Source organism: Callithrix jacchus, chromosome 1 (genome assembly GCF_049354715.1).
Source record: "Callithrix jacchus isolate 240 chromosome 1, calJac240_pri, whole genome shotgun sequence".
Taxonomy (NCBI): Eukaryota; Metazoa; Chordata; class Mammalia; order Primates; family Cebidae; genus Callithrix; species Callithrix jacchus.
This window is the reverse complement of record NC_133502.1, coordinates 12,661,811-12,676,007: the sequence shown is the minus strand read 5'-3', so window position 1 is coordinate 12,676,007 and position 14,197 is coordinate 12,661,811.

Genomic DNA, 14,197 nt, shown 5'->3' with positions numbered 1-14,197 from the left:
ATCTACATATTCTCCATAAGAGATGCTCAAACCACAAGCCAGGCAGCATTCATATTAAAGAATTAGCACCAGTTCAATGTTAAATCCCCTATTCAAGTTTTAACCTTTTGTGAGAGCACTGATAAAGTTCAGTTTTTGTGGCTCTTTCTCTAACGGCTTAGCTCAGAGTAGGCGATCTCATCTTTCGTTGTTTGTGTTCTCGAAGCACTTGGGCGCTTTATCATGCAGGACTTGGTTCATCACGCTTCCATGTCAATGTGTTTTTTTTTCCTCCTCAGATTATTAACTTCTCCAACACATGGTCACACATATATTTGTGCTCCCAACAACCAGTAATGCACTAGAAGTTATGACACATAGAACAACAGCAAAAACGAGCCTCTTAGAATGAGAAATACCTGCCTTTTAAATCCCAATTCTTACTTGACCAATAGCTGAGTACAGAAAATTCATGCCTAAATTGAGTCTTTGAATTGCCTTTGATGATGAGAGAAAAGAGTTCTGTTTCTGGTAACATGTTAGATTAAATCTACTGCACAACCTTCTAGTTGAAAACAATGAAAATGGCTAAGTAAAATATTTTCATAAATATCTATAAAAATGCTCACTGAGCTGGAAAGGAACTAAAGAGTCCATAAAGGGAAAAAATAAATATAAAGGTGAGAAATCCAGAAGTCAGCAGGCAGTAAAATCACCAATTTTCCCAATGTTCTCTTCAAAATCCTGGTGGCTTTTCCCCCTACATCTTGACATATGTGTTGGGATGTGTAATATGAATGTACATCCTAGTTTTCCCAGGATAGTACTAGATAAGGCCAATTGTCCTGATATATTATTATTTTTTATTATTTTACTTTAGGTTCTGGGGTACATGTGCAGGTCATGCATGGTTGTTGCATAGGTGCATAAATAACCAGGTGGTTTGCTGCCTCTATTCCCCCTTTGACTATCTATGTCTGGCATTTCTCCCCATGTTATCCCTCCCCATCCCCTGTTGTCTCTCCCCTAGCCCCCAACAACTGCCCCCAGTGTGTGATGCTCCTCTCTCTGAGTCCATGTGTTCTCATTGTTCAACACCCGCCTATGAGTGAGAACATTTGGTGTTTGGTTTTCCATTCTTGTGTCAGTTTGCTGAGAATAATGGTTTCCAGATTCATCCGAGTCCCTACAAAGGACATGAACTCATCATTTGTTATGGCTGCGTCATATTCCATGATGTATATGTGCCACATTTTCTTTGTCCAGTCTATCATTGTACCCACTTCTATTCTCAAAAGTATCTGGAATGATATATAGCCACACTAAGCATGGGAGAAAGGACTTGAAGTATACAATTCAACAAAGGTGGGGATTGTAATAAGAGACTCTTGCAAAACTCTGAATGTCAATGGGCCATGCTCTCCGGGTCAAGATGAATGATAAATAAGACTAGGGGAGAGAAGGGGGCAGCATGTAAAATAGGTTGGATTGACTTTGATACTGGGTAGAGGGAAAATAAATTTGCTCCTGAGAAATCATAGCATCAAGCTTGCATGTCAATTTGTTGCTACTTGCATGTTAAAAACTGAAGCTCAAGTGGAGAATTAATTTTAAAGTGATTTCCAGGTGGGTAATACCACCAGACAACTGGCAGAAGCATACAGAAATCTCTTTCAGGGATCAGAAATTTAACACAGGTTTCAAAGGGTTTCTATGGTAAAGTTTCCAAGAATAATGAGAAACTCATGTTAAAAAAGAAATAACAAGAAATGGCAGCAAAAAGGCACAGTAAGAATTAGAATTAGAACCTCAAAGGTTTCATGGATGAGAAATATCAGACGCTGATTATAAAAAAAGGATGTTTATTTGGTTTTAAACAATAAAAGAGAGGGTTGAAATGAGCAATGAAAATGAGACTATTAAAAATGATTGAACTTTAAAAGAAACAGACTTCTAGCAATAACAAGCATGGTAAATTAAAATTAAAAAAATAATGGATGAGTAAAACAGAAGATTAGATAAAGCAAAGAGAGAATTAATGAACTGGAAGTAAGATCCAAAAACACCATTGGAATACAACCCAAAGGAAAATGAAACAAGAAAATGAAAAATATGAATGGTGGGTCTGTAGTAGAGAGCGAGAAGATCCAACATATCTATTAGCAGATTTTTAGAAACAGATAAAAAGAATGAAGGAAAAACCTACATTTGAGGAGAGAATGGCTGATAATTTTCCAGAATTTTTGAAAGCTCCCAAGCCCTCATGCTTTAAGTCCAATATATACAGGCAGGGTAAATCAAAACAAACTAACAACTAGACATATCAGATGAAACTGCAGATCATCAAAGACATATCAGAAAGTCAGCCAGAGATAAATGAAAAACGTTCTACAGAGGAGGATCTGTAAGACTGAAATCTGACTTAAACATTTATTTTATTTTATTTTACTTTGAGTTCCAGCATACATGTATAGAACATGCAGGTTTGTTACACAGGTAAATGTGTGTCATGGTGGTTTGCTCCATCTATCAGCCTGTCACCTATGTATTAAGCCCCTCATGCATCAGCCATTTGTCCTCATGCTCTCCCTCCCCTTGCTCCCAGCTCCCCACTCCCCACCAACAGGCATAGGTGTGTATTTTGTTCCCCTCCCCTCCATGTGTTCTCGTTGGTCACCTCCCACTTATAAGTGAGTACATGCAGTGTGTGGTTTCATGCTCTTGTGTTAGTTTGCTGAGGATGATGGTTTCCAGCTTCATTAATGTCCCTGAAAAAATATAATCTCAAAATTGCAAAATATAAGTCATGCTCTCAAAAACATGTCATAAAAAAGTGAAATAATACCTTTAGTGTGTTGAGAGAAAGTATTTGTTTACCTAGAAGTCTATATCCAGAAAAAGGAGCTTTTGAAAATAAAGGGGAAATGATGACATTTAGAGGTAAAGAAGAGATAAAATGTTTACCACTGAAAGACTTTCACAAAAGAAAATTATAAGGAATGCACTTCAGGAAGAAGGACAATCATGTCAAATGGATAGATCTTAGAGACAAGAAGAAATAGTGAGTGCAGAGATGGTTGTAATTGTTACAGGCAGTTAGACGAGCCTAAGCGGGCAGGAGTGGGCTCCTCCAGGCACCCACCAGGAATGTCAGATCATCATCAGTTGATGGTTCATCAGTTCCCATATTGCCTTTCTCAAAATGATAATTTGGCAGCCAGCACCAAGGAGAGACAATCTTCTGATGGCCCACAGCTGTCACACTAAAGTGTTAATTGAACACAGGCACCAGGGAAAGGGAATTTCCCAAACAGAGAAAAATACTTCCTAAACACACTGTGTAGGCTCAGCAAGCATAAGGAGGGCACTGTGCCTGAGGGTAGCCCACCCTAAGGGAAGAATCATGGGAAAGGTGCTCAAGAAGCAGAGGTGGGACAGAACATAAAGTCCTAGGATCAAGGTTAAGTACTGCATCTATCCTTCAAGTTTCCCTCTTATGTCTCCTCCAAGTGTACTTTCCTTTCTTTCCTGCTTTAAATATTTTTATAAAACTCTTTTAAATAAGTTTTTTAATAACTCCTGCTCTGATACTTGCCTCAGTTTCCTTTTCTGCCTTATGCCCCTCAGTTGAATTCTTTTTTCTGAGGGCGCAAGAACTGTGGTTGCTGCAGGTATGTACGGATTTGCTGCCAGGTAACTCAGGTGGCTTCTACCCCTAATATAATGATCTAGGTAAACTTAACAAAATTGACTGTGTAAAACAGTAATTATAATGTCTAGTTTGTAGCTTTAAGAAATAAGGCAAAACCTAAACACTGACAACTATTGATACAACTCTGATGACTGAGGGAACACCAGGGTCCCTTGCCTCCTGCTGATTTAGATAAGATGACACAGACCACACATGGAGTGTTTTTAAGGAACAGAGAGTTTAATAGGCAAGAAAGAAGAAAGAAGCTCCCCTGTATAGAGAGAGAGGGAGGGAAGCTCTAAGCAGAGACAGAGGAAAGTCTGAGTGTGGAGGAAACAGTCAGTTATATTAGGAGCCTGGAGGAGGTGGTGTCTGATTTGCATAGGGCCCAGGGGATTGGTTTGACCAGGTGTGTCATGCACATAGCTGCAAAAAAACTGGCCCTCACACCCTATACTTTTAATATGCAAATGTGGGGCACCATGATGTCCTGCACATGTGGGGTTATCTGGGGGTGGCCATTATGCTTGGCAGACGGGGTGACAAGAAGAGTGAGGGAATCACCATATTGGCTGGACCCAATTTTTAATGGCCAACATTTGCATATCAAAGCTTGTCGGCCTAGCCCTTCCAACAAGTTTTCCGCTAGACAAAAAATGTTTCTGGAGCTGCTTTAAAAGAAAGAAAATCTTTCCAAGGACCCCTTACCTTTTCTATCTGTCTAAAATACATTCTTAATAATTCCTATGATATTTCCCCTGAGGAGATGTCACCCTAACTGCTTTTAGGGGGTTTTGGGTGACAACTCCTTCTGGCTACTTTCTGCTGAAAAGGGACATCAAGTGGGAACAGTAGCTTGGGCTTCTCCTGGGGTCAATCTAAGAGTCTTTGGAAGAATGACGTGTCCATATGTGCCTCTCTCTGCAGGACCACTCGTAGTTTGATTGATTCTAGTGAGAGGAAAAAATTCGAGTAATAGTACTGAGGATACAAGATCCAAATATTAATGCAAGTTATATAAGCAAGAAGGGGCTTGATAAAAGAGCTAACCAATGCCTTAAAGAAGACTGGAATTCATGAAAGACTGGAATTCATTAGCCTGTCAATAATTTTGATTTGATCTTTGAGTACCAGTAGATTTTCCTCTACTTTACTAGAGGTGTTAACCCAGAAGCAGCATTTTTTTCATTTAAAAGTGCACAGGTTCCTCCTACTTCACCTGTAAGGACATCATAAGCCTGTCTATTTTGTGCTACTACTGAGGCTAAAGGGTCTATAGATTGTTGTTGTACCTCTGTGGCACCTATAGTGGCCTTCCATCCTCATTGCATCATAATAGAGGTATTAGGAACTGATCTTTCAAGGAGAGGATGCCCATAAACTGGAATAGACCTCTGGCTATATAATTTTGCATCCATGGGTTTTTTTAATATGGGATTTTCATATGCATGCCTTCCCCAGTCTGCCCTTTCAGTTAAATCTACACATTAGGGTATAGAATGAAAGACCTCTTTGTCCAGTATATTTGAGATAATGTTTCTAGAAAAGAGTCTAAATTGGGGGTGTTCCCAGATGATACTGCCATCTCAGTAGAATTTAAAAACAATAAGTTAGAAACCACTGCTACTATAGCACAAGTTCCCTTCCAATGCCTTAGGAGGATTAAATAACTTCAGGAGCCACAGAAAATATATATAGCCCCATTCCTTGAAGAGACAATTCTAAGTTGTGGCTTGTGAGAGACACCAGAAGATTTTTCTCATATTTTAGAAGTTTCCCTTCTTTACACTTAATAAGGGCATCCTTGGGATAAGGATATCCATATTTAACATAGTCATTTACACTACTGTTTGGAATTTGACATGCCAAGTGAGAAGGGTCCACCTAACAAATGGAGTTTTGAAAAATTAGAGACATAAAATACCGTGGCCCATATCTCAGATGATTCTTGTGGCAAGAGCTGTCAGTCCAGATGCCTCTAGTTTGCCCACAGATCTGTAAGCAGCTACTATTAGCAAACATCATACAAGGGTCTGGAATTCCATGAGGGGGCATATCTGGAAAGGTTCCTGTGTTATTCTTTACATTATAGTCAAGGTGGTTACTTAGAGCGTGCCACTCCCACTGGGACTTCTGAACAGAAGGAGAGACTAGATTCTGACTAGACTAGAAGGCCTACTAGGCCTTCTGATCCTTTTAGATCACCCTTGTTGTGCTCTCCTCCCCCACATCTTTGAACTATCAGCAATTACAAGTGTGATGTTACAGTATCTGAGATCTCCCAAGTATGGCCCTTTCCCACTGTTTTTAAAGCAGAGGGAGGCATTACTCAGTTAACTTTTCCCACCCTGCGGATGTGAAGCTTATCTTTGGGGAGAGTGGTCTTTGGCACTGGAAACAGAGTGTCCTCCTGAGAGAAGGTAGTTAGACAGTTGAAAGTGCTCCCATACTATGTCCCATCAGGCATTTCCTGCAGAGATAAGAGTGAAGGGGGAAGAGGATATACTGGAGATGGTGGAGCTAGAGTAGATGATGGTACAATTGGAGGGGACCTGAAAGGGTTGGGACATTCAATAGCTGTCTTAGATTGCCTCTCTAGAACCTCCTTTAGCTCTGGGGAACTATTCCCTGTGGGCTTTCCTGCCATGGCTGCTAAAAGAACTGGGTTGATTGTATCAAACCTGTAAAGGCCTGGGTTGTTTCACAGGGCAAAGAAAGTCTGTACATAAAGGACCTCAATCCATTTGTGCTTCTGCCTGCAGAAAAGTTCTAACTGTTGGATATCAAAGTCAAGGCTTCCCCCAGCAGGCTAGATTTGTCTGTCCCCAAGATGGTAGGAAGGCCATGCTCTTATGCAATAGAATATGAAGTGATTTTTCTTCAAAGTCTCAGAGTTGAAGGAGTCTCAGTGCTTTACAATACAGTCCAGCAGAGTGCATGCTGAAGACAATCTGTTACTCATCTAGAAAGAGAAGTGAGAATAAAAGCATCCTTTCAGTCTCCTTGCTTTCCCTATGTGACGCAGGGTGGAGAAGAAAACAGTGGGGGCATCCCCTCAACTGTTTTCCTTCCCTAATTCCTGGGTCCTGGCACCTTGTTAAATGTGCCGCCCATGACTGTAGGCGTGACCCTCCAAGCCATGACTCCAGAGGAACTAGAATTTTGAGACTCGGTCACACTTACCCAAGTAGTCCTAGTCCTCTGCCTATTATTTTCCTTTGACCCTCTAGACTTGTGTGACCTGTGTACCTCCCTAAAAATAAAATGGATCTCAGGAAACACTGTATAATTGGGCAAGGCCCTTTTAATGGAGGGAGTGTGCTAGCTTGAATGCTATATCCTGCCATTATGGCCGGTGCTAAAGCATTTACTCTTTGAAAAATGGTTCCAGTTAACTTCTGGACTTAAAATTCCCTTACTAGTTAAGTACTGTCTTAATTGGAGACGGAATAGGTGCCTTAAACTAACGTAGGAACCTAATGGCCACTTTCCTGCTGATGGGACAATATCAAGACTAAAATTTGGCTATGGAAGACATTCAACTCCTAACTGTCAAAAGCAGAATTTTCCTGTTCATGGAAGAGGCTTACAGCCTGATTTCTAGTGGTGCAAAAGGAAGCTACATGTTACCATAAAAAAAGTGCCTCATGAAGAAGATTTCTAGGTGGCTTAGAAATACTATGTGCACACTAGGGAAGCAGTAGAGACAGACCTGGAAATGCCATGTACTCTCCAGGCCAAGGGCAGAGAGAGAGAGAGAGAGAGAGAGGGAGAGAGAGAGAGAGAGAGAGAGAAAGAGAGAGAGAGGGAGAGAGAGAGAGAGAGGCTCTTGGTGGGTTGCGGGGAAACCCTCTGTTCCTAGAAGATTGCAACAGTATACCTGATTTACTAAATTTCCACACATTTGACACACAGAGTAAGAGACTGCAGATAGAAAAAAGAAGGAGAGTTTTGTGACAGGATAGTTGGGGATTCTCTCTCTGCCAGTAGCCAAAATGGGCTGTTGGAGGCTGGGTTTGGTCCAGAGGCCTTTGAAAAATGCCAAGGGGTGCCCTGGCCAGAAATTCTCAGTTGCCTCAGAATTTTTCCCAGCCTTGCATGAGGCCAAGGTTTTCCCATGAAAGGAAACAGACTGAAAACATGGCCAACATACCTGATGACCCGTGGGTATTGGGGAGTTTTCCATATTCTCACTAGCAAGTCTGACATCTGAGTCTTTAGAACAGCAGGCATGATAAGACTGTTTAACCAACTGATGGATGCTCATTGATTGATTTGATTTGACTTTAAAATAGAGAAAAATGATAGAACAGATTTTAAGCTCACTCCCGTAGTTACCACTCTGATGAATGCTGCACCTCAGTTTCCTGGTCAATGCACTAAAATGATATGGCTCTGCTGACTAACACCAGGGTCCTTTGCCTCATGGTGATTTAGATAAAAATGACACAGACACACATGGAGTGGTTTTAAGGAGTGAAGAGTTTAATAGGCAAGAAAGAAGGAAGAAGTTCCCCCTTATAGAGACAGAGGGAAGGGGGCTCCAAGCTGAGAGAGGAAACCCCAAGAGTGGTGGTAAACAGTCAGTTACATTAGGAGGCTGCAGGAGCTGGTGTCTGATTTGCATAGGGCCCAGAGGATTGTTTTGACCAGGTGTATCATTCATGCATCCCACAAAAAATCTGGCCCTCCCACCCTAGTCTTTTAATATGCAAATATAGGGCACCATGATGCTCTGCACAGGTGAGGTTATTGGGGGATGATCATAATGCTTAGCACACAGGCTGACAAGGAGAAGAGGGCAATAATCACCATATTGGATGGACCCAGTTTCTAATGGCTAGTATTTACATATTAAAGCTTGCTGATGTGGTCCTTCAAGTCACTTTTCTGCTAGACAAGAAACATTTCTGGAGCTGCTCTAACAGAAAAAAAAAACCTTATCAAAGACCCCTTAGCCTCCGTATCTGCCTAAAACAATTTCTTAATAACTCCTATAATACTGTTAGCATTTACTTTGAGAGAAGTGATACTGTAATTAATACAACAAGACATTTACATTTGGGAAGAGAGTAAATACATTGAGTAACTTTGGCTGGGTTAAATTTCAGTGTGAGAACATCAAGGAAAAAAAATCTCAAAAAATAAATCTAAATAATCTAAGATCCAAGGCAATGGAAGGAAAACATGGAACAAGAAAAAGAGAGCATAGGAGGAGTAGCACAGAGGACATAGGTAAGTCCATTTCAATATTATTTATCTTCAATTGGTTAATTAGATCTCAAATGTTTATTGTCTTAATAAACAATTAAACAAATAAATTGGGCAAAGGAAGACTTTGCATAGACCAGTGACGAGAATCTGTCATGAACCAAGGAGTATGATTAATCTCATTCTGGTTACCTGAGAGTTTTAAAAGATGAATAAATACGTGAATGAATGAATAAATAAATATCAATTAATCCAAATGAAATTAAGAAAGAGGAGGGAAACAGAAGCATTAAGAGGCAAGCAGGGGCCATAATATAAAAGAATAAGCACAAATATGTCAGTAATCACAGTAAATATAAAAACACTAAATATTCCAGTTAAAAAAAATAAAGACTTTCAAACTACACTAAAAGTACTATAATGTATGTTCTTTTAAAGAGACAAATATAGACTGTAGACACATTGGTCGATTTTTGTCTATAGATTTTAGACACATCTAAAGCAACTTACTAACTTATGAAGAAATAAAAGAAAGGAACAGATCTAGAACAACGAAAGAAACAGAATTTGAAATTTCTGATTTTCCAGTTAAGAAACCCTAAGTCCACATAGACATGCAAGTGACTTCTGTTAAACATTCAACAGGAGTCTAATTTCAGTTTTCCATAAAATATTATGAATGGAAAAATGGATCATAGGCTAGCTTCTAAGAAAAAAATCTAGAAAAGAACAGTAGAAAAAAGAAAAGCTTATGAGCTAAACTTATTCTTAGGCACTGATGTTAAAAGTTCTAAAAAAGAAAAAAGCAAAACTAAATTAATAATGCATTTTTAGCAGAAAATGTAACATAACTAAAATGAATTTAATTTCAGGAATGTAAGATTGGTTAATTATTATAATCAGTTTATATAATTCACCTTATGAAGTAAACAAGAAAACAATATAAGCTTCTCAATAAATACAAAAAGATTAATAAATTTGACATACAATTTTGATACAAACTCTTAGCAAACTAGAAATAGAAGAGAACCTTCTTAGTCTATCTACCAAGGAACCTCTAATAAATATAATACTTAATGGTAAACCACAAACAGCTTTTTCTTACGATGAGGCACAAAATGATGCTGTTCATTATTGTTATTTTTATTCAATATTGTAGAGAATTCCCTATCTTGGGGTCAGCAAACTGTGGCCCATTAACTCAATCTAGTTCACTGTCTGTTTTAATATGGCTCACAAACGAAATGATTTTTTTAATTTTTAAATGGTTGGTAAACAATCAAAAGAATATTTTTGACCCACGAAAATTATACAAAATTTAAATTTAGCTGTCCATCAATGATGTCTTGTTTCCTTATGTATCACCTATTTTGATGCTATAACTACGGACTTGTATACTTGCAATAGACCCTGTATGGACCACAAATCCTATCTGGTCCCTTACAGGAAGAGCTGCATGACCTCTGCATTGGTTGGCAGAAAGACAACACATTAATTAGTTAATTAAAGGTACCAGTGTTTAAAAAAAAATTTAGCTTTGCTTTGGTATGATTTACATACAATAAAATTAATCAACTTTAAATGTACAATTAACTGTGTTTTGAAAAATATAGTTTTGTAGTCAGCACCACAGTCATGATATAGAACATTTTTTATCACACCAAAAAGTTCTCATATGTTCTTTATCTATCAGTCCTCTTCTCTTACACCCAGCCCCTCAATGTCTCTGATCTGCTTTCTTCATTTTATAAAATTTTATATAATGATATACTGTGACATCTTGTTTTTGAACTTTTTCCACTTAGCATAAAGCTTTTGAGATTTATCAATTTTTTGTGCTGTGTCAGTAATCATTTCCCTTTTATTTATGATTAGTATTCTGTTTGTGTAGAAATAACTGAATTTATTTCTACATTTCACCATATGAAGAAAACAGGTAGTTTCTACTTTTTGGCATTATGCATTAAATATCCTATAAATATTTGAGTACAACTTTTTGTGAGAATATATGTTACATTTTCCCTAGGGTAAATATCTAGAGATAAAATGCTGATTCATATGGTAAAGGTGTATTTCGTTTTATTAGAAGCTGCCAAACTGTTTTCCAAAGTGGCTGTGCAATTTTCCATTCTCAACAGCCATGATTAAGCTTTCTAGTTGCTTCATTTACTTGCCAGCAGGTGATACTGTAATTTTTTTTAATGTTGCCATCCCAGTGGGTATGTAGTGATAGCAGGTTGTTGCTATTTGCATTTAGCTAATGACTAATAATGCTGCATCTTTTTTGCGCACATTGGCAATTTTTGTATCTTCTTTTGTAAAGTTTGCCTAATTGTAAGTGGGATATCTGTCTTTTATTAAGGAATCATAGGTGTCCTTTCTATATTCTGGATATAAGTGTTTTATTAGACATACAGTTTACAAACATTTCCTTCCAGTTTGTGACTTGACATTTCATTTGTCTAAAAAGTGTCTTTTGAAGAGAAAAAAGTTTTAATTTTGATAAAGTTCAATTGACAGATTTACTTTGTGCTTTTTGTGCCCTATGAGAAATCTCTTTGCCTAGTCAATGGTCTCAAATATTTTTCACTGCTTTCTTCTAGAATTTTTATAGTTTTAGCTTTTATCTTTAGTTATATTTAATCAGCTCTTACATTTAGTTATCTGTTTTGTGTTGATTTTGTACATGGTGTGAGGTAAGTTTCAAAGGCCCTTATCTGGCATATGGATATCAAATTGTAACAGCAACAATTCACATTACTTGTTTCTCACTGAATTACCTAGTCATTTTTATAAAAAATTAATGGTCTACAAGGGTCTATTTATCTATTTATTTATTAACCATCCATTTCTTTCTATTATTTAATACATCGCTTTTTAGTCTAACATCACACTGTCTCATGACTGTAGTTTTATGGTAAGTCATTAAATTACTTAATGTCTTCCAGCTTTGTTCTTCTTTTTCTAATTGGTTTTGATTTGTCTATATCCCGTGGCTCTCCATATATACATATTAGAATCATTGTATTAATTTCTCCAAAGAGTTTGCTGACATTTTGGCTGTGATTGCATTTAACCAACAGGTCAAGGGAGAAGAAACAGTACCCTAGCAATATTTAGTCTTCTGACCCATGAACATGGTGTATCTTTCCATTTATTCAGGTATTCTTTAATTTCTTTCAGAAAATTTTTTGTAGTTTTCAGGATATGCGTCTATTACTCTATCCTGGCCAGAAATCGAAATGGCAAAAGTATAAGGCTGAAAGGCAGGAAAAAAAAATACAAAACTTGTAAAAGACAGAAACAGCCAAGACATTTCAAAGAACACAATTAGGTGGAGGTCATCAAGCTGCTACAAAGTTATGTGAATTTACAACCATGCAGTGTTGGTATGGGGTTATGAAAATTAAGCAGTGTGATGTAACAGAAAGCCTAGGAGCCGATCCTCATGGATTTGGAAATTTGATTTATGACAGAGTAGTCACAGCAGGTATGTGTGGAAAGAATTGCTTAACAATAAATAGTGCTGTGAAAACTGACCATTTGTATGGAAATATAGATTCTCATATCACACCTTTTACAAAATTTATTCTCAGAGGATTGATAACCTAAACTGTACTACCTAGTACTGATAAGAATATAAACTGTAAAATTTTGGTGTCTCAACGCAATAAAAGTTTATTATTCATTTTTCAAAATCAGTGTAGGTATTCCTGGTCAGAAGGTAGCTTTTGTCCACACAGTGATTCAGGGACCCAGACTCCTTTCAACTCTTGGCTCCTTCACTGCCCAGCACCTCAGAGGCTTCCTTTTATTCACCCTCTTTTTCTGCTCCAATTGCAATCACTGTTCTCTGTTCTACCCATTGATCCAGTTGTAGATATTTGTGATATGGCTATTTATGGACTAACTAAAAGACAATTTATGTGGCTACTGCCCCAACCTCAAAACATAAAGACAAAGCAGATTAAAGATAACTGCAATATAAAATAATCCTTCAGGAAGAAAATAAAAAAATAGGAGACAATAGTCAAACAAATTTCAAAATCCTGCCGCGTAGGCATTGGGAAGACTGTCCCCTGGCTACAGAGGAAGTTCTTTGATGAGACTCAAGTCTGTTCTCTGGGAGAAACTTCCTCTCCACACTTCTCCACTATCCCGGAGATTCTTTTTACTTTTTCTCCTCGAAGACAGTTTCAAGCTTTTAGCAAGCATCACAATCACCTGGAAGGCTTACAGCACACATGGTTGGGCCCTATCCATAAAGTGTCTCATTCAGTGAGTCTGGGTAATGTGCATTTCTAACATTCTCCTGGGTGATTCTGATGCTGCTGGCCTGGAGACCACTTGTGGAGAGCCTCGCTGCCTAAGACCCCATCTGAAATGAGCTTTGAGGGGTCTGCCCTCCTTGAGAGGGCTGGATCTTCTCTACCAGCTTCTTTCTGGGGCAGGTTTGGAGGCATAAGGGCTGTTTTATAGTCACAGGCTTTTTAAAGCCAGATTGCAGTTCATTCAACAGTATAATTCTCACAGACAAGGTAAACTTCTCATCTATTTGATTCCAGTAAATCCCATGTATGGATAACCACATTCATTCTTTCCTAGAAATAATTCTCAATCCAATTTACGTCTTTGCTTTTTGCTCCCTGTATCCCACCATTGCCTTTCTTGTCAATGTAATGGCAGGTACCTTGAGACCTTCTCATAAAATAACCTTGAGTTGGACAGAAACAATCTTAATTTGATCTTTGCCACAAGGCCTAATCCTTCTGTGTAACTGAGAATTCCTAATGAGTCTTTGTTGCTCTAAGTTATTTTTTCAGTCTAATTTTAAAATCATGGTTTAGGGTACAGAAATAGCTTTGCTAATCCTTGAATCTCCAAATTTCTGGACTTTGTCCACTCCTTTCCATCTCTGCTCTCAAGATGACGACTTCTTGCTTGGACTCATCTTTTTCTTTTTATACCTTGAGATAAGAGTGAGTAGAAACCAATACGCACTCACAGTTTTAGCTCTTTCCGATTACCTCCTGCAGAGCTACACCTCGACAAGACATTTGGTCTGCTTTCAGAATTACAGCAGGCACCATTTTATGCTACTGCATAACAGAGCTCTCCGCATTTCTGTCTTGCTTGATCTTTTTCCTTGCTTTTTATTACCATCCACGATGTCAATGCCACATATTTTAGAATTTGTTAAGGTAGCTTTTCACTTCTAGATACCAATTTCTACAGTGGTTAGGGTAATAATACTACGTGATGAGATAAATCACCAAAAATTTATTGTCAACACAATAGAAATCCTTTGTTTGCTCA